General features: G+C 30.8%; 1 protein-coding gene across 50 annotated transcripts in view; it reads left to right on the forward strand.

The window, feature by feature from the left end:
- The window catches only part of para (sodium voltage-gated channel paralytic), a 171,232-nt gene that overhangs the window by 71,968 nt on the left and 76,825 nt on the right, over nucleotides 1-22,439 (forward strand). For 32 of the 50 annotated variants that reach the window (XM_088261057.1, XM_088261060.1, XM_088261061.1 and 29 more), the window contains exons 1-3: nucleotides 17,853-17,977; nucleotides 18,062-18,174; nucleotides 19,568-19,671. The gene's annotated coding sequence lies outside the window, so the exon portion shown is untranslated. Of the gene's footprint in view, nucleotides 1-14,363; nucleotides 14,536-17,843; nucleotides 17,978-18,061; nucleotides 18,175-19,567; nucleotides 19,672-22,439 lie in introns of those variants that run through there. The other 18 variants (XM_088261064.1, XM_088261078.1, XM_088261082.1 and 15 more) reach the window with 2 other exon arrangements.

Here is a 22,439-nt window from a genome sequence, read left to right on the forward strand (position 1 = left end):
AAACATGGATTCGGAGCAGAGCTTAAAATAAGTTATATTATTTCTACTCAAAATACTCGAAAGATTTTTTTTTAATTTTCCGAAGTCTTCAAAATAATACAAATTAAAAAGTTTACAGCATAAAAATCAAAATGGCGTCAACAAACATCTAGAATTTGTTAAAAACGACGATCAAAACAAAATTGTCATTAATACATGTGTCTAAACTGCACTATCTTATGCTCCAAGGAATCTTCTTTACAGATTTGAGAGAAATTCCACATAAATTTCGTTCATCCGTTGTAGCCCGAATGAAAGCACGATTCTATATGATATCAATAGCTAGGAGAGAGAGTCAAACCGTGTTTTCACATGCATTTTGACCTAGTTTTAAATTCCGGGACCAGTAGAGACAGAGAAAATTGTTCCATTTAAGAAGCAAACCCCAAGATTTTTAAACAATAGAAACGAGTATATATTTATATATATATATATATATATATATATATATATATATATATATATATATATATATATATATATATATAACGTGGTAATATTTTTCTTTATAAATTGGGTGTAAAAATTATGTAAAGTGGGTGTATAATAATAAAATAAACAATGTGTTGCTTTGTAATTAAAGAAACGACAATAAAAGTTTATTCTCAAATAATCTTTACAATATTTTATATCTATCTGATTCTGACAGTTAATAATATTATATTTTTTCTATCGGATCTCTTTTGTTTAATTATGTGCGACGCATGCGACATCTGGTGGTAGAACTGTTTTATGTAGGTACTATTTGTAAGTACTTAATAAAATGTATAGGTAGGTACCTAGTTATTTTATTACATTTATATATATATATATATATATATATATATATATAACGTGGTAATATTTTCCTTTTAAAAATTAAGTGTAAATAATATGTAAAGTGGGTGTATAATAATAAAATAAACAATGTGTTGCTTTGTAATTAAAGTTTATTCTTAATTTATCTTTATAATCATTTTTATATCTATCTATCTATCTATCTATCTGATTCTGACAGTTAATAATATTATCGGAAGTCTTTTGTTTTCTTCTGAGCGACGCATGCGGCATCTGGTGGTAGAACTGTTTTATGTAGGTACTTTTTGTAAGTACTTAATAAAATGTATAGGTAGGTACCTAGTTATTTTATTACATCTCCCCCCTTGGGGATGAAAATTCATAGTAAAATTTTCACTCGTCCTCCGGATCATCTTCTTGTATAAGTTTAGTGATATAATAAAGTTTTTTTTTTTTTTCGTTCTTTTTTTTTCTTTTTTTTTTCTTCTTGACCCTTTTAAAGTAGACACAGTTTTTTTTCAATCCATTTGTTTTTTTCTTTTGAATTCCTTCATTTTTATTCTGATCTCTTAAAGTATCTTCTAATTTAACCAAATTTACAACTTTTAATTGTTCATCTGCATTTTCATTCGAGTTTAATACTGAATTCCTGCTTGGACAATCTACTTCTAAATTCTTCTTTCCTGGAGAATATTTTATTTTATCTTTCGTAGAAGTTTTTTCTACTTTATTTTTATTTTCATTTTTCAAGCACTGTTTCTGTGTTATTTGTACGTCTTTATTTTTATTCTGATCTTTTAAATTATCTTGTAATTTAACCAAATTTACAACTTTTAATTGTTCATCTGCATTTTCATTCGATTTTAATACTGGATTCCTGCTTAGACAATCTACTTCTAAATTCTTCTTTCCTGGAGTATATTTTATTTTATCTTTCGTAGAAGTTTTTTCTACTTTATTTTTATTTTCATTTTTCAAGCACTGTTTCTGTGTTATTTGTATGTCTTCATTTTTATTCCGATCTTTTAAAATATCTTCTAATTTAACCAAATTTACAACTTTTAATTGTTCATTTGCATTTTCCTTCGATTCTAATACTGGATTCCTGCTCACACAATCTGCTTCGAAATTCTTCTTTTCTGGAGTATATTTTATTTTATATTTTGTAGAAATTTTTTTCTCATGATTTTTATTTTTAATTTTATCACTAGTTCTTAAATTTCCACGTCTTCTTTGATTATCTTCTAATCGTTTTCTTTGATCATCTTCTGATTTTTCTCTCTCACTCCGAACATATTGTAGTAATTGTTTTAATACATCTAATGTTTCATAATCCATTTCCATATTAACAAAATTGTCGTTTTATAACGTGGTAATATTTTCCTTTTAAAAATTAAGTGTAAATAATATGTAAAGTGGGTGTATAATAATAAAATAAACAATGTGTTGCTTTGTAATTAAAGTTTATTCTTAATTTATCTTTATAATCATTTTTATATCTATCTATCTATCTATCTATCTGATTCTGACAGTTAATAATATTATCGGAAGTCTTTTGTTTTCTTCTGAGCGACGCATGCGGCATCTGGTGGTAGAACTGTTTTATGTAGGTACTTTTTGTAAGTACTTAATAAAATGTATAGGTAGGTACCTAGTTATTTTATTACATATATATATATATATATATATATATATATATATATATATATATATATATATATATATATATATATATACTCGTTTCTATTGTTCAAAAATCTTGGAGTTTTCTTCTTAAATCTACCTATAGTAATCTTTCATACACGTTGAGTTAGTTAGTGTTATCGAGGGGAACGTTATAGGGGGTTAAGGTTTTTAAAATGTATTTTTACAACATTTTGAGTATGTCCAAATACTTGTTCACAAATTCTGGATTATCTCCAATTACAGGAGTTATTTTCATATTATTTTTTGACATCTCATCAAAGATGAAGAAGAATATGGAAGGAATATGGAATAAAAAGCTTCTTTTTATCTCACCAATAGATGTCTCTAGTGATTCAAGAACAAAGTTTCAAAATTGGTTCATATATATAGAACTTGAGTATTAAAATTTTGAGTAGTGCGGTTGTCAATAATGGGTAGAATTGGTGAATGTTACACATGTGTAAAGTGATCACTTAAACCAGCCGATGATGGTTGTCAGCCCCGTGAATGCCCAGAATTCCATATTATTCATTATCTTTGATAAGATGTCAAAAAATAAATTGTATTTTTACATTTCAACCGACGGACCTACTGCGTTATTCAGGGGACTACCATTATAGGAAAAATCTGCTGCAAACGTTATAGGGGGAAGCTTTATGCGAGTGTGCGTTTTAGGGGAGTTTACTGTACTTAATTCTATAACTTATTTGTATATGTGTATCGGTGAACATAAAAAAAGATATTCAAATGTCCCGACGACACGGGCTCTGGCAAACATGGTAACACTCAGGAGTAACAGGAAATCAATAACAATTTTTTAAAGTAATATTTTTTTCATCTTACAAAATATCAGTGGTAACATGGACAATAGGGGGAGACTTTATTCATGGTCATATTGCTTGTAACGGATTAATTATTATTTATTTTTTTATGATTTTTTTGTTGTTTTAAAATGTCTCAATTCACGTCTTTTCGCGTTTTTTTTAAGGATTTCTACGATATTGTTGTTACATGTGTGATTGTTGATCTATTTAATAAAACATTAATAATTCATTGTTTCTTAAGGCCTCAAGGCAAAGGTAGAATGCAATAACCGGTTGGTTGCGCTAGGGTCACACTTTCCTTCACGGTTTTTTTTATAGATTATTTATCAGAATTTGTTTTTTTAGAATATACATTAAAAATATGTTTTCATATATTTTTTTGGACCTATAAATAACTGTTTTCTTTTCTAAACCATCTTTTTACATATTTCGAAGAAAAACTTTTTTTTTTCAATACAAAAACGGTGTTTTAAGAAAACAATTCAACTACATCAAATGTTACCTGGGTTTGAAAAATGTTAAGTTGCGAGCTATTGATTCCTGGCTCTTAACTATTATTTATTTTTCATATTATTTTTTGACATCTCAACAAAAATGAATAAGAAAATGGAAATCTGTGCATTTACGGGGACTATGACCGTCATAGGCTTGTTTAAGTGATCACTTGACACACGTGTAACATTCACCAATTCTACTTATGATTGACAACCACAATTCTCAAATTCTTGGAAAAATAATAACTCCTATAATAAAATAAAATAATAAAATAATAACTCCGATAACCCAGATTTGTGAGCAAGTATTTGGATACACTCCAAATGTTGTCAAAACAATCGGCGGGTATGTATGAGGAGATGCATGAACGTGGAAGAGGCGAAGAATGTTTGCAAAGACTCTCTGCCTACCCCTGCGGGGAAGCGGCGTGATGGTTAGTTAGTTAGTTAGTTCAAAATGTATTGTAATATCTTATTATTTGTATTTTAATTTGTGTCCCATGAAAATTATTTGTTGATGGTAATTAGATTGACGACGAATAAAATAAATAAATTATAAAAGCACAAAGAAACGTACATAAATAAATGTATATAATCCCGGGTGGTAGACTTTAAGGCTGGTCGTTGTGTTTGGAGGTTCGCTCGCGTGGGAGCCACCCCTGGCGTACTGAGGGTGTTTCCTATCTCCGCGGGGTGGTGCGAGCTGGTGGGCGGACCCGCCGGTCAATATCCCTCCAGCCAGCGAGGGATATCGCCAACTTGGATTGGATTCTATTCCATTTAGGGGATGCACTTTGCCGATCACATTCACTGCTGGCAAATATTTTTTGAAAAGTCATCTCCAATATTGATATATATATATATATATATATATATATATATATATATATATATATATATATATATATATATATATATATACATATATATATATATATATATATATATATATATATATATATATATATATATATATATATATATATATATATATATATATATATATATATATATATATATATATATATATATATATATATATATATATATATATATATATATATATATATATATATATATATATATATATATATAGGAGTGTGGTATCAATTGATTGGGATATATTTCAATATTGTAGATGTCTCACCTTGCTTTTTTTAAAGAGAAATATCTGTGTTTTGTGTATTAAATAAAATTTATTGACATATAGTAAAAAAATGTATATATCCATGAAATAAATAAATAAATAAAATAAATGACAAGGTAAATTAGGTTTTTTCTTTAAAGTATCTATAACTTCTGTTTTTTTTTCATTTATCTTAAGAGATCTTCATTTCGAAATGAAACATTTGAATACTTTGAAATTCTACGCAATCCAATCACGCAATATAAACAAAATGGTCGTTTTATATGATTCATAGGGTAAGGGGTTCTAATTATCAAATTCATATATTTTTAGGCGTTTCCTTGATTTTAAATAATTTAAAAATAATTGATATTAAAATAATAAATGATTCATTGATGAATGTTAGCAAATCCAAGATTATGGTTTTTTGAAAGAGAAGAATGCAGATCTGAATGTGAAATATTGGTAAACGGAGAGATTTTGGAAAAGGTAGATGATTTCGTGTATTTGGGTAGTATGTTTTCTAGGGATGGAAAGATTGATAAAGACTTAGAAAGGAAAGTGAATGCTGGGAACAAAGTTAATGGTGCACTGAAATCAGTTATAGCAAATAAAAACCTATCAGCGGAATCTAAACTGGCAGTGCACAACGGAGTCCTGGTTCCAACTCTAATGTATGGAAGTGAAACATGGAGTTGGCAAAAGAAGGATGAAAGTAGACTGAATGCAGTCGAAATGCGATCTCTCAGAAGAATGTGTGACAAATCGACGTATGATAGATGCACGAATAGTGAAATAAGGAAGGAATGCAAAACTGAGATAAGCATTATGGATAAAATTAAGAAAGGTGTGTTGAGATGGTTTGGACATGTAGAACGAATGAGTGAGGAAAGAACGGTAAAACAAATTTATGAGGCGAATGTTAGCGGGAAAAGAAGCAGAAGAAGACCGAGAAAAACATGGCACGATCAGGTATGCCAAATACTTGAAAGTGGTCAGGTTAGGAGTCGTAACAATCGGCGGGTATGTATGAGGAGATGCATGAACGTGGAAGAGGCGAAGAATGTTTGCAAGGACAGAGTGGTGTGGCGCTCTATTCTCTCTGCCTACCCCTGCGGGGAAGCGGCGTGATTGTTAGTTAGTTAGTTAGTTAGTTAGTTAAATAATAGTTTTATCTTTCTTAATTGCTGTAAACAAATTAATGTTTATTGTAGTTTTTATCTATGGATTTTCAGACTAATGCATACGTTTCACTTTATTTAGATGAAACTAACGCATATTATTATTGTTGCATACTTGTCAATTTCTCATTGTGCTAAACTGCACTTATTTCGTTAACATAACTCTGGTATTTTTAATATTTTATGTTGTAATATTTATAATTTCAAACTAATATTTTTATAATGTAAATGAACGTTTCGTCGCGAGTTCTGCATAGTGAGACGTTCATCAAAAAATAAAACATGCATCATAAAAAATATTTATAATAATATTAAAAGTTTTTGAATGTCATAACAAGGCAAAAATATTGTCACAAATTTCATTTTTATGTGTTTTTAATAATAAAATACAATTTAGTAGACTCAAGAAATCAATGTTTGATTTTAACATTTAATATATAAATAATATATTCAGAGTTGACCTAAAAATACGTTACAAAGAACCTACTTGAATTGTATGTCTGCATAGGCTTAAAAGGCAGTAATATTACACAACACTTCGAAAATTTTACAATTCTAATAAGCTATGCATTTTTAGAATACTACTTTATTCACGTCAATTTATCGAAATCATTCGATATTTTTATTTTGATAACATAAAAATATTAATGAAAATTATTTAAATTGAAAAATATTGTAGTTCATGGTAAAAATCACAATTTTGTAGCCCTTGTTTAAGACCATGACGAATCAAAAATCTGATGTTTTGGGTTAATGGCGCAGAAAAAATGGAAATAATACATCACCTGGTGAAAGAATTTTCCTTGGAGAATTTAATTTCGAGAAAGAAGATTGTTATTCATGGTTTATTAGAATTTATAACTAGCATTTTGTTTTTTTCACCTATCTACATAGGCCTATTTTAGCCTAAAAATAGTAGATCAAAATTTTTTTTTTACCAAATTATTTTTTTTTAGTATAAAATTAATGGGTATTGATATATGGTACATAAATCAAAATACCTACAATTTTATTATGTTATTTATTTCTTCATACACATATTTTTAATGTTTATTTTATAATAATGTTATCACTGGGTTTTCCCGTGACAAGAGTACATTTTACAATCCTTTTTTTAAATATTTATTTTTCATTAATTTTTTTTCTTGATACAAATGTTTCTTAAAATCTATTGTGACTCGTGGTTCGATGCATATCGCATCATTATCAGTTAATTGAAAAATATTTAAAAAATCAATTTAATAAACTTATTGTAGAGAATAAATGGCTTACGATATTACTTACTAGGTTTACGGATATTTACTAGCTTACTAGGTTTACGGACATTTTGACGAATGAACATATTATTTTTTTGGATATTAAATGTTTTATTCAACTGATATATGACTAAAATAGTCGTAACACGTTAGTATAAATATTATGATAACCCAAATGAACTGATCTCTGGAGATTATTTTTGAGAGCTTATTGCTAAAAAGCAATATCTTCCAACCAAAAGCAAACAAGTGATACAAGTTAAGGTTTATACCTCATATATGGGACGTCGATCGACTTTTCGAGCTGCCGATCGCATACTGCATCATCCAGATCGCGAGTTACCCCTTAAAACGAAATCATATTTACGTACCCACGAAATAAAATATTTTTAAGTTACATAAATATCCGAATCTGCTTCAGTTTTTTTTTTCAAATTCATCCATCTTGAACGCATTAAAATTGTAATAAGGGTCTTTTGCGGTTTATCCTAGTTTTATATGAAACCAATTATCTGGCGAGGAGATGGATTTCACTTACTTATTCGAGAGACACAATTTGCATAAACCATCCTCCTTATGAGGGGAGATTTCTTTTGTATGTCTGAAATTGTGCCGAGCACCATCTGGCTTCAAGTCCTTATCTTCAAAAACACTCGAAGATTTACTGAAATTATTCACAAAATGAACATAATATTTGAATCAGATTATTATTAATACCACCTATACCTCTTAAAATACAGTGTCGGGTTGTGGTCCCGCGGTTAGTGTCGCAGACTCTTGAGACAGAGATTCTGGGTTCGAGCCTACTCTACTGCAACTTGATACCTATTTTTAATAATGAGCCGCTTAGGCTCACAGAAATAGTATGAAATTGAAGTATTTTTGTAAATAATAAAATCACAAATATTTATCTTAAAAAAGGAAAAACATACACAATTTAATTTATTTATTTAACGTAACATATTCATTATAAATCTAGCTGTAGCTAGTCACGCATTGCTGTAGCTCAGTCTGGTTAAATGGAAAAGAAAGGAGAGAGAAAGCACACATTTTTCATTTATTTATTTTTGATTTCACTAAGTACTTCTTAAAACACCAAAAAAAAAATTATTTCACTTAATATTCTTACAATACTAGCTGTACCCAGTCACGTTGTGTCTCAGTCTGGTTACATGGCAAAGAAAGGAAAGAAAAAGCACACCTTTCTTATATGTTTACTTTTACAACGCTTGTGAGTTTTAATATTTCGCATCTGTCAAGAAGCACGCCGTCAGCCATGAGAAATGTTTAAAATTTCGTGTGTTGCTGTTACGATCAGCAGATGGCGCTGCCATTACGGTCAAAAACATGTTTTTAATTGTTACAGGTGCATAGGAAAATACCCGCGATTTTAATGCAGCGCTGTGTCGAAATTTCAAAGTAATCGGTGTAAAAATTAGTAGATTTCTAATTTTTGATTCTAAAGAAAATAATACCCAAACACTGGAAAATATATAGAAATATGCTTTGTAAACAACACACGTAATTTACGATGATAACTTTACAGTTTATAAAAATCTTGTGTAATAATGGTACAAAATTATTAATGGTTTAAATACATACATCAATGTTTAGTATAGGAACGCCATACAGGCATTTCACATATAAACACGTACTTTTCACACACAGTTTTATACTTTGTTGCCTAACTGCACCCAATTATGGTGCATAGAGCACTGCATAGGATCAAAGCGATACATGAAGGTCCTGCTGATTGTTGAATCAAGGAGTGGAATATATTGTACATGGCGGATAAATTAAAGAGTTCTAGGTGAAGGACATATCGCTCACTCCTTTTAAGAACGTCATAAATAAAAAAACTTGATTTTTCAGGAGAACGTTTTTAAACTGTAAAAATATAATACAATGAATTAAAAATAAATATCAAGCCACTTATTGAACTTTTTACTGTGCAACAGATCTTTTTAGGTAAAACCTGAATGTTTTTTCTCCCTTTGAAAAATAACTAGTTTATTTGAAAAAATAATTAAACAATACCTTTTCTTCAAAATTCAAAAACAACGCTTTCTGCCCAGTAGTGGGTAAATATTAAGTTAAAAATATGCCGCTTTTGCTGGGATATAGTACATTTTCCGAACATTCCGAAAACATGCACAACTGAAAATTTACCATTTTTGATTTATGACGTTCTTGAAGGGAGTGAGCGATATGGGAAGACATAAAATCCTTGTAAATGGAAAGAGAAATGAAGGGAGATTGGGTAGAGCAATAATGGTTACCGTAATCGGGGTTGCATAACCGTACTAACACAACTTATCGTTATAATACATTGGTCCCTTGAGGACAAACTTTATTAGTTAATCTCCTTTAGAATAAATAGCCTTTTGCAGTGGTTCTCAATTAGTTTTTCCTGCGTGCCTCTTCAAGAAACACCTCTAATTCGCGTACCCCTTAATGCGGAAAATTCTTTTAGCGATCGGTAAATTTGGGCTGGTCGATTAAAATTATATTATTTCGGTAATTGTTTTGAGTAATTGTTTTTTACAAATTAAATTATCTCAAATTACGACGGTTAAATTAAGCCAAGAAGTACCCCCTTCATACAATTTCGTGTTCCCATATTTTTTAAATATTTTTTTAGATGGGAGTTGCATTTATCTTGCTTATTACAAACAAGGTTTTAAGATCAATTAGTTGATTTTAGTTTCTTCTATCTATAAACACTTTTTAATTTATTCTATGTTGGGAACAGGAGGGATAATCTAGTGTGGGCCAATCATAAACTTTCTCAGAATTTGCTCATAGCTGGGAAGAAACCGCGTAAAATCTCTCAAAAGAAGCTGGACTCTAGATTGTTCTCGATAGGCCTTCTGTTCCACTACAAAAGGGTTCGGCATTTTGTGTCCTAGCTTGGTTTATGGTACCAATGTCCTTTACTATTTTTATCATGTGTAAAACCGCTTCTCGTTAGAGTTCATTATGAACTATCATGTTTCGTATCCGATGTTGGATAGGTCCTCACCCAGGCTCCTGTAACGCGCCTCCAGCTGTTGTCTTTGACCCCTGGGGGTACGCGTACCACTAATTGGGAAACACTGCCCTATAGTATTGTGACAAAAGCGCTATAAACGAGTAAGGAAAACGGGTAAGAATGTGCGTCACGCAAAGCAACCTTTGCTAAGCCATAACACTTTTCTCTTGCCGAAATATTTTGGAAAAATGGTCAACTTGAAACCAAATAATAAATTATTTTGATTTTATAGTACTAGAAAAATATCAGCAGACCTTTAAAAATAATTTAAGCATATGATAAATCGTTACAACTTAAGTTTTTGACCAATTTTTTAATTATTCATAGCTAACCAATTAAAATAAAACAAACTTCATTTAATTAAAGGAACGTTGAGTTCGTAATAAATATTTGATTACGTTCTGCTCCCAGTACCCATAAAGACATTAATTAACGGAATTATTTTTAAAAGAGAATTTCATTGATTGATTTTATCGTAAAAGCTATTCGTTTTAAATTTAACTTTCAGTTGTATTATTAATGGCATTTGGTTTTGATAATGACGTTAATTGCATCGAAACACGTGTCACAATGTATTAAAAGAGATAATAATAGTTCTTTTATTAATTGATTCAGCATCAACTTTGTAAAATGATATGTAACTTAGTGAATAGTTTTACTATTCATCTGTTGATGAAAACATCTGTAGTTTTCGAAACTAGTTGTGTGTTATGAAATAAAACTCAATAAGTGGTATTTTACGAGTGTTTTTTTTGTAATAACAATAATTCTCCCAACTTATGGGACATGAAACGAGTAATTTTAACATCAGATAGTTCGTACTAAATTCTACAAAACAAGGAGATTTCGGCCTGTTTAAAAAGAAAAATGTACGAATCCTGCATACTGTCAGTGAACACATATCGTTCACTCCTTTCAACAACGTCATAAATAAAAAAACTTGATTTTTCAAGAGAACGTCTTTAAAGTTTAATACAATGTATTAAAAATAAATATCAAGCCTCTTATTAAAATTTTACTGTGCAACAGATCTTTTTAGGTAAAACCTGAAGGTTTTTTCTCCATTTGAAAAATATTAAGAATATTCAAAAAAATTCTTAAACAATACCTTTTTTTCAAAATGCAAAAACAACACTTTCTACCCTATAGTGGGGAAATATTAATAAATAAGTTTAAAATATTCCACTTTTGCTGGGATATAGTAAATATTCTGGGCATTCCGAAAACACGCACAACTGAAAATTGACGATTTTTGATTTATGACGAAGAAGAAGGAGTGAGCGCCATATGCACTAGAGACTATGGCTCTAACAAAGAGAAATGCAGAGAAGCTCAAATGCACACAGTGATCCATGCAATGATCCATGCTTGGTTTAAGCCTGATGAATAAAGTAAAAAATGAAGATACCAGAAACCGAACCAAAATAGAGGATATCAAGCAAGACTCAAGTGGCAATGGGTGGGACATATTGAAAGACAGGACCCCACAAGATGGACCCCAAGTTTGTTTAAACAGAGACCTTGGGAGAATAAAACAGGCGTCAGGAGACCCTAAAAGAGAAGGTCCGACAACATGAGCCGCTGCGCTGTGGGGGTAGAAACTGTCTGCAAACAGCAACCGACTGAAGGAAATAGAAGGATATAGGCCAATATACATAGGATACAGCCCTGATCTCCTAAACCAAATAAAGCTAAGCGTGCGCCAAAGAGGTACTAAGCAAAAATCTGTATTCGCAGTATTTGTACATAATGCAAACTATGTCATGTTCTCTCCGATTCCATGGCGTCACATGTTAGCCAATGCTTTTGAAAGCATAGATTTATTTAATATATTGTTATCATCCTTGAAATCTGTACTTTCTCAGCATTTCTTCTCCACGTTATAATGGATAAATTTAAACGTTGTGTTTCACTCTCTCTTACTGCTCACCGATAGTGTTTGAAGGAGACGTGTATTTACTAGTGCATACTAATTGTTATTTAATTTTTTTTATTTTAATAATTACGATTTTATGTAATAAGACTATTTGTTACAAGACTTTTTGTTTCTCTATTAGCGTATTCATTCGTGTATTTTTTTTATTTTTGTATTAGATACTGTATAAATGTATTAAATGTATTGCTTTAAAGGCTTCAGCCGTTCAATAAATAAATAAATAAATATCCAGCAGCGGATAACACAAGGCTAGAGAAGAAGATGAAATTCTTATTGAAAGAAAAAATATGTTTCCATATTCCTTAAGCTAACTGGAACAAATTACCGACGCATTTAGAGTTTCAACTGTAATGGCATTATTTCTATAAAATGTTTAATAGGTAGCTAGGGGCTCGTTGTATTTATTACTTTTCTTGTTATGGATAATTAAATTTCCCGAAGATAAATATTTTCCCTTTTAAAGAATTTTTATTACAAAATTTGTTCAATTAAACATAGGAAGGAAGTCATTAAGAATAATAAATGTCAAATGTCAGGATACTAAGTAGATAAAGGATGAAGATTGCATCCTTTACTTATTACCTTTTCAATTAGTTTATTTTTAATCAATGTGTAGATTTTTTTTATCAACAATCTGTTCCCGGCCACGCGTTGCTGTGGCTCAGTTTGGCTAAATATAAAAGAAAACAAAAGGCACCCATTTTTAATATTAAATGAATTTACAACATTTTTAGTGTGTCTAAATACTTGCGCACAAATCTGGATTATCTCCAATTAGGAGTTATTTTAAACATTATTTTTTGACATCTCAACACTCTCTCTAGTGAAGTACTAGTGAAGTCAAACACTGTGCTTGGAGTTTGATCAATATTTCTAGAAGTTCCAAGAGTTTGAGTAGTGTGGTTGTCAATCATGTGTAGAATTGATGAATGTTACACGTGTGTAAAATGATCCTTTGACCCAGCCTATGACATATAAGCCCTGTAAATACCCAGATTTTACATTCTTTTTCATCTATGATAAGATGTTTAAAAAATAATAAAAAAGAGCTTCTATTTGAAAAGTTAAGACCAACAGAATCTATATTTTTTCATTTATATTGAGATATGTCAAAAAATGTAAAAATAACTTTTTAGTGGAAATACTCCAGATTTTTTAAATTATTACAATCTTTGTTATTTGCTTACGATTTTTTCTTGCCTATTATGTACTCGGATTTATAGCATATTTAGTTTATATCCATTAATCAAGATCCGTCACATAGCTCATTTATTCGTCTAATTCGTTTTATCACAATTTCCAAATTTAAAAAAAAAAAACAAAGAAGTAAGTATCCAATTTTTAAAATTTATTCTATTTTATTTAATATAGTTATATTTTTAAGTACTACATAATACAAATTCTAAACATTTGTACATATGGCAAACTTATAGTTTTAGATTCGCTGTGCCTCTCCAAAAAAGATACTGAGCTCTTGTGCTTGGAGAGGGACTTACACTCAAGGTTTAATGTTTTTAATATTGTAGTATAATATTATTTGGATACTCCAGATTTGTGGACAAGTTTTTGGATACACATTATTAAATGTTGTAAATAAATTATCTGGTCTAATTATAAGCTTAAATAATACAATTGAAAAGGGGATTTTCTGGAGTTTCTCATGTGTGTGATTATAATCCAGGATTCAGACCTCACATACTAATATAAGAGTTTCTGCTTAGTAAAAAGCTTCTTTACATATCGCCAATAGATGTCTCTAGTGAAGTTCTAGTGATTCAGGAACAAGGTTTCTAAATTGGTTCATATATATATATATAGAACTTCCAAGAATTTGATTCGTGTGGTTGTCAATAATGGGTAGAATTGGTGCATGTTACACGCGTGTAAAGTGATCACTTAAACCAGCATACGACGGACGTCAGCCCCGTAAATGCCCAGACTTCCATATTCTTCTTCATCTTGTCAAAATGAGATGTCAAAAAATAATATTAAATGATGTTATTGTTATTTCAGAAAGGCGCCCCAAGCGACTATAGCGAGACGCCGAGAGCCCCCGAGTGCCCTCGGCGCCCGGCCCGCGACCAGCGCGCAGGACGCGGAGCCCCGTGACATGAGCGTCCGCCCCGCGCGGACGGGCCCCACCCCTCTCTTCTCTGATCACCACAACTAACTTCATGCATTTCAAGTGAGCACCTCACACACTACGACAGTTAAACAATACACTTGGGCCTCGTATAACACGGTTTTACACAACACGGATGTATAAATTGTGGCATGTTTTTCATACAACACGCTTTTTATAACACGGTTTCATTAAAAATAAATTGATTATGCTACATTTTATTTATTATTATTATTTTTTACATCAATAAACTTAATATGAACATATTAAAAAGAAGAAAAAAGAGAAGACCATACAAAAAATAATAATAATTAAGATGACCATACAAATATCCGTACATATAATGAAATACGTGATTAAGATTGAGAGAAATAATATTGTATTATATGTATTATTTAAGTTTTTTTTTCAAGAGACATGTAAATTTATATATTTTTATTTAAAAAATAAAGTACAAATTCATACATAATTCGATTTTCTTGGGAGCGCAAACCCTAATTTTGTATGAACTTCAAACCTTGTATAACACGAGGTTTTTGAGTAACCATATAACCGTGTTATACGAGACCCAAGTGTATTAATATTTCAAGCCATCCAAGTGTAGTTCATCATCATACATGGATGGAATCCGTGTACTTTGAGGAATCCAATTCCAAAATTAAATTCTGTTTTTAAACAATAGACAGTGTTTATTGAATATGAATTTTTAAGCTCCCACATGCATTTTTTATGGTTTAAATACTTTTCACGTATTGTCATGTGATTGTTTTAATACAGAGACCTTAGCGAGGATGTAATGAAGATATTTTGAAAGTTTCAAACAGTTTGTGCTTAATATAGTAATGCTTCAAGTACAAACAGACAAACAAACAAACAGACGGGACATTACATAATTTTTTATTAACTGTGTATAAATTACTCAGGTAGACTGTATTATTCTCATTAAAATTTCAAAAAAAGATTTTTTAGTCTTTTTGAAAATATTGTTTTTCGATTAATTAATGCGTAATTATGTTTTTATAACAATTTTCATTAAAGTTTTGATATAATATAAGTGTGCAAAACAATTTAAAAATAACAAACATGTTATGTTTTCATTAGCATCGCAAAAACTGACTTTACGGAGAATTATGTAAGGTTTTCAAAGGTTATCACTATTGCTTGAAAATTCGCGATCGAGAGTTGTTCAAAATTAATCTCCTAAAATAAATAGATTGAACATAAAATAATATCGAAAACCGTATGAAATCGATAAAACATGAATTTAGTTTTTAACATATCGCTCGCTCATTTCAACAACGTCATATATAAAAAAAACGTCAATTTTCAGTTGTGCATGTTTTCGGAATGCCCAGAAAATGTACTATATCCCAGCAAAAGGGGCATATTTTTAACCTCATATTTGCCCGTTGCAGGGCAGAAAGTGTTGTTTTTGCATTTTGAAGAAAAGGTATTGTTTAATTATTTTTTTAAATATACTAAATATTTTTTTAATGGAAAAAAACATTCAGCTTTTACCTAAAAAGATCTGTTGTACAGTAAAAAGTTCAAAAAGTGTCTTGATATTTATTTTTAATACATTTGATTTTATTAAAAACGATCTCCTGAAAAATCAAGTTATTTGATATTTGGCAGATTGGTCCTGTATACCAGATGTAAAACAATCTATGCCGATGGTGTACAAGGTAACTGTTAGGAATATAAAAACAAAAGAGTAGTATGGCGTTTTGTCCTCTCCGCCTACCCCTGCAGAGAAGCGGTGTGATGGTTAGTTAGTTAGTTTTACAACATCACTTAAAAAGAAAGTTATAATTTACTTTCTATAAATACATCTATCAGGAACGCAAAAGTTATTTTGGCTATCATGTACTCAATTTAGCAAATAACTTATCAAATGTTACTTCTTCTTTCATCCCTTGTTTTTCTTTGTTATATTCCTCATACCTGGGGATAGTAGTAACTGCTAGATTGTTCCTGAATACTTCGGACTATGTCTCCCCATATCTCACGGTTCTGTTCCTTCAGAGTGCTTCTGGAATTGTGTATCCTGTGGTCTTATTCTGGCACTCCATATAACAGGATATATTTCTAGTAACCTTTTCCATACACATTTTTTAACACAATGAACTGGTTGTCAATTTAACACAGAAAACCAAATGCGCGACGAAATAAGACTCGCATATATTCAATGCTCTTTATAATATAAATTATGACAAAAATTAACGAATTTTCAAGTACAAACTAATAGTATTATACATTTTTTGACACCTGAATATAGATGGGACGGGATGGGATCCATAAAACGGAAGTTTGGACATTTAATGGCTTGGTTAAGTGATCATTTTACACACATCGCTCACTCCTTTCAAGAACGTCATAAATAAAAAAAACTTGATTTTTCAGGAGAACGTTTTTAAAGTTAAAAAATATTATACAATGTATTAAAAATAAATATCAAGCCACTTATTGAACTTTTTACTGTGTAACAGATCTTTTTAGGTAAAACTGGAAGGTTTTTTCTACATTTGAAAAATATTTAGTATATTTAAAAAAATAATAAAACAATACCCTTTCTTCAAAATGCAAAAACAACACTTTCTGCCCTGTAGAAGGTAAATATTAAGTTTAAAATATGCCACTTTTGCTGGGATAAAGCACATTTTCTGGGCATTCCGAAAACATGCATAACTGAAAATTGTCCATTTTTGATTTATGACGTTCTTGAAAGGAGTGAGCGACATCTAAAATTCACTAATTCTACTCATGATTCACAACCACACTACTTAATTTTTTAAATCTTCTAGATATATTGTTCAAACTCGTAACATATTATGCGCGAGTTCACAACAGTTATCTATGGTGGGATGACGAAAGCTTTTGTAAAGCAGAGACTTTCCATTTGTATGTGAGGTTTGAATCCTGGATTATATTTACATACTTGAAAAACTCTTGAAAATATGATTTTCAATTTATTTTAGCTTAAAATTTGACCAGTTAATTTATTTACAGATTTGGGAACAAGTATTTGGACACACTCAAAATGTTGTAATAGTATTCTAATTAAATATTTAAAATAATAGTAAACCATTGACTACTGCCTGTAGGGCTGATATATATAGATCATTAGGCCCATTTTTTAAAAACATTATGATACATGCAAAGGATAAAGTCAGCATCTTATGGTGATCGCTTACTATAAAAATTTAAATTTATGATATTTCTCATTAACTGATCTACAAATCGGATATGGATTATCGAGAACGGAACGAAAAAGACGAAAAATATTGTATTAAAATGCAAAAGATTTTTCATCTTAAATTGAATCACCCTTATCACACCAGAACCTGTGATATAGAGTTATCTTTAATTTCAGTTGCAGTCTGTACGTCAATCTTTAATATTGTTGAAATTTGTGTTTACATTTTAACAGAGAGTTATCTCAATTAAAAAAATAATAATTTGATGGTTCGATTTTCGGAAATACTGAATTTTCTACAGTTATAAAGTGTGTAACATCGCTATTTTATAAATGAATTTTTTAATGAATATTTGGTGATAATTTATAGTAATTTTTGGTGGTATATTTCAGGTCGGTCATGAGAGATCTCGCCCTACCACTGATAGTTCCCTATAACGACCACGTAATTATTACCACGACTACGCTCATCATTTCGACAATCCTTCTTCATCTTTGTACGAAAGGTAAGTTCTCATCGATAATTTACATTTTTTTTAATTCTAAAAACGGCTTATGTCTTTAACGAAATGTACAATATCAATAAAAAATATACAAAAAACTCATCACTATCAGCGAGCAGAGAAAGAGAGAGAGTGAAACGCAAAGTTTAAATTTATCCATTATACTCGTAACATGGAGAAGAAATGCTCAGAAAATACAGACTTCAAGTTGGATAGCAATACAATTGAGATGTATGTCTTACGATATTGGCTGATCTAAAATTATTTAAATTCCTTGAAAGTAATTCGCAATGAAAGATTGCAGCATGCGAATGTGCCAAAGCCGTATTTTGGAATTAATAACAAAAAATGTCAGGTGCCGTGGCGTAGTCGGATAGACGTTCGAATGCGAAACTGGCGTTGTGGGTTCGATTCCCGCCGATTGCAAAATGAATTCAATAAATATTTTATTTTCAATCGGTCTGGATGTTTTTCACGTCTACCTTCCCTCTTCTATCTACCTGCAGATAAGCCTGTGAAATCCAGGCTTTGCGGGTTGTTCTTTAAAGTGCATGTTAAAGTTCATACATATCATATGACATACAGTAGACTAAAAAAACTAAACTCATTAACTATCTAGAATCACAAAATAATCGCAGAACTTTAATTGACTCTTCGACCTTCAAAATAAACAAAAATAACAATATTATTCCTCAAACTTGAACTTGCAGACCTCTTTAGAGATAAACCACCTATCTCTTAGATGAATTATATATATATATATATATATATATATATATATATATATATATATATATATATATATATATATATATATATATATATATAAATGTAATTATAAATAAATTCTTTATCAACACCACACTCCTGACGTTTTTTTTCTTTCTTTGTCCTTCTTAGTCATCTTTTGATATAATGTGACAATAAAAAACCTTACGTTTTCTTAACTCAAGCGTCTTTATTACATTTTATTCATTTATTGTGACAACAAAAAACATATGCTAAACTTCCTCATAAAATCAATAAATCAAAACAATCTGGAAATACTTACGACTGAACTATTTATATGAGTTACGTTTGATAATTTTTACTTATTTTTTTACAAAAATGTTAGTAATGTAAGTGTATAACCACTCACCTAGGTGTTCTTCCATCGGTTTCGAGACGTGCCCGTCTCTTCGTCAGGTCAATCACAACACCAGCATGCAATACTAAATACAAAACAATACTACACGTAACTACCATAGCACTATTCACACACTTACAACTACACAAAATGTTTATCACACGCGTTTTTGGTCGACCCGAGGACCAACATGCACTAAGGTTTATAGAACGACATGCACTAAGGGCCGATGTCTGACATGCACTATAACATGAATGGTTCCTTCCGCAGGTAGTGTGGGGCGCCCTGCTGAGTGGTCCACGAGCGTGAGGTTGGGGCGCTCCGCGCACGGCCCCCCGGCCCCCCGAGCCGGACCGCCCCCCCGCTGTTAGCAGGTGACAATAATACAACCCCGTACTATAATATAATACCTGTATAATCGCCGTTTATACATAATATACAAATACAGTTTTAAAACTTCGAAATAGCGACGGGCGGTGTTTTCATTTTTTATTTTATTTTTTTTTTGAAATTTTACGGAACGGTTACATACATTTACATAAATGAGTAACAAAAAAACAGGTATTTGTAACATTTCATATACAAAATTTCACATATCGCTCACTCCTTTCAACAACGTCATATTTCAAAAATTGTTGATTTTCAGTTGTGTATTTTACATGTTTTTGGAATGCCCAGAAAATGGACTATATCCCAGCAAAAGCGGCATATTTTTAACTTAATATTTACCCGCTACAGGGCAGAAAGTATTGTTTTTGCATTTCGAAGAAAAGATATTGTTTAACTATTTTTTTAAATATACTAAATTTTTTTCAAATTGAGAAAAAACATTCAGATTTTACCTAAAAAGATCTGTTGCACAGTAAAAAGTTCAATAAGTGGCTTGATATTTATTTTTAATACCTTTCATTATATTTTTAAACATTAAAAACGATCTCCTGAAAAATCAAGTTTTTTGATACATGACGTTGTTGAAAGGAGTGAGCGATGAGTTATTATGAAGTAAAAGACAAATTGTGTAAAAATTGGGACACACCACGATATGAATATCGACTTATGGTACTATGTACGCGATCTTAGTGGTGTTTTTATTCGATTTTATTATGTTTTTATTACACATTCATTATATAAATCGACCATAACATTAAAACCACAACGCTTGTGATTATTTTCAACACTTATTATCAAAAAGCATCATATTGAAGCGTCTAAAAAGACATGAACAGATAAGCATTATCGATAAATTAAGAAAGGTTTGTTGAGAAATGTGGAACGAATGAGTGATGAAAATGTACGAGACAAATGTAGTTGGAAAAGGGAGCGGAGGAAGACCGGGAAACACATGGCATGATCAGGTATGTCAAATACTTATAATAACATTATTCATTTAATTTTAAAATTTTGTGTTGAGATGATTAGGTTGTGTGAATCGAATGAGTGAAGAAAGAACAGTAAAATAAATTTATGATGCGAATGTGGTTGGTAATAGAAGCAGAGGAAGGCCGAGGGAGAAACTTGGCACGATTAAGTATTTCAAATATTTGAAAACGGTGATCACTTAACCAGCCTATAACAGGTCATAAGCCCTGTAAATACCCAGACCTCCATTTTCTTTCATTGACTGATTCGGCAGTCAATTTGTGGTAAAATGTATCCATTTTTTAAAAAGTTTTACTTAGTAAATACCACTATATCTTAAAATGTACTGTGACGCGTGTTTCGATGCATTACACATTATTTTCATACGGTGTTTGAAAATGATGCGGAATGCATCGAAACACGTGTTACAGTGGATTTTAAGAAATAGTGGTAATTACTAAGTAAAACTTTAATATATAACTCCATATTCTTCTTCATCTATGTTGAGATGTCAAAAATGTAGAACGATTCTTCATTTTTCAAAATACCTCGTTTTAATGGTATAGCCCAGAATATTGCAACTTCATATTGATGTCAGTCAGCCTTTTACAGTTCAGTATGGGAAATGTCAAGGTGGCCTTTAAAATTTTACGAGAATCCCTACTCAGCTTTGTATCTCCATGCAAAATCCCTTCGGCTATTGTATGCAAAAGGACTTTTGAAGCACTAATACGGAAAATATTCATTTTGACTTTAGCGGAGTAATCAAAGGTTGCCTAAAGGACATCAAGTCAAGGGGTAAAAATAGTTTAAATGCGTTTGACATTTATTAGTTTTTTTTTCGTCCCCAGCGTGAAAGTAATTTCGTCTGGTAAGCAGAAAGTACATATCGCTCACTCCTTTCAATAACGTCATATATCAAAAATCATTAATTTTCAGTTGTTCGTGTTTTCGGAATGCCCTGATAATACATAATATCCCAGGAAAAGCGGCATATTTTTAACTTAATATTTACCTGCTACAGGGCAGAAAGTGTTGATTTTGCATTTTGAAGAAAAGGTATTGTTTAATTATTTTTTTTAAAAAACTAAATATTTTTCAAACGGAGAAAAAACCTTCAGGTTTTACCTAAAATGATCTGTTGCACAGTAAAAGTTCAATTAGTGGCTTGGTATTTATTTTCAATACATTTTATTATATTCTTAAACTTTAAAAACGATCTCCTGAAAAATCAAGTTTTTTTGATATATGACGTTGTTAAAAGGAGTGAGCGATATGTTACACGAGACATTTCCTCTTCTTCCTTGCTCCATCACAAATTGTCGTCGTTGTAGACCTTCAGGGTCAGCTCTCCTCATTCTCGGGTTATAGGTCATTTTATCATATACAACGTCACCTAGGTCATGCATTCGAATCGTGTTATCTCTCTGTAGTATGGATGAACTTTTTGATCTTCCTCTAAATGTCTTTCGAGGAAGATCATGGCGATCGCCTTGTTTACAATGTGTTCAGGTTCTCTACGTCCTATGTGCCTATACCATCTCAATTGCCATTCTTCTACATTACTATTCATATTTATACATGATTGGATAGAGTTTATACATAATCATTTCGGGAAAGCATAACTAGTGCTCTTGGTAAAGTAGTGGGGTAATGTGACTGAATATTCCAAAAATTGGTCTCGCTGCAACGTTTTATACTGATTAAAGTTAAGTCATTTTATTGTTTGGTAGATATGTGTATGGTATAGACCAGGGATAGCAAACCTTTTTGAGCCTTAGTG

Source organism: Brachycentrus maculatus, unplaced genomic scaffold (assembly GCF_059751285.1).
Source record: "Brachycentrus maculatus isolate JH-2025_06_01 unplaced genomic scaffold, ASM5975128v1 h1tg000147l, whole genome shotgun sequence".
Classification (NCBI taxonomy): Eukaryota; Metazoa; Arthropoda; class Insecta; order Trichoptera; family Brachycentridae; genus Brachycentrus; species Brachycentrus maculatus.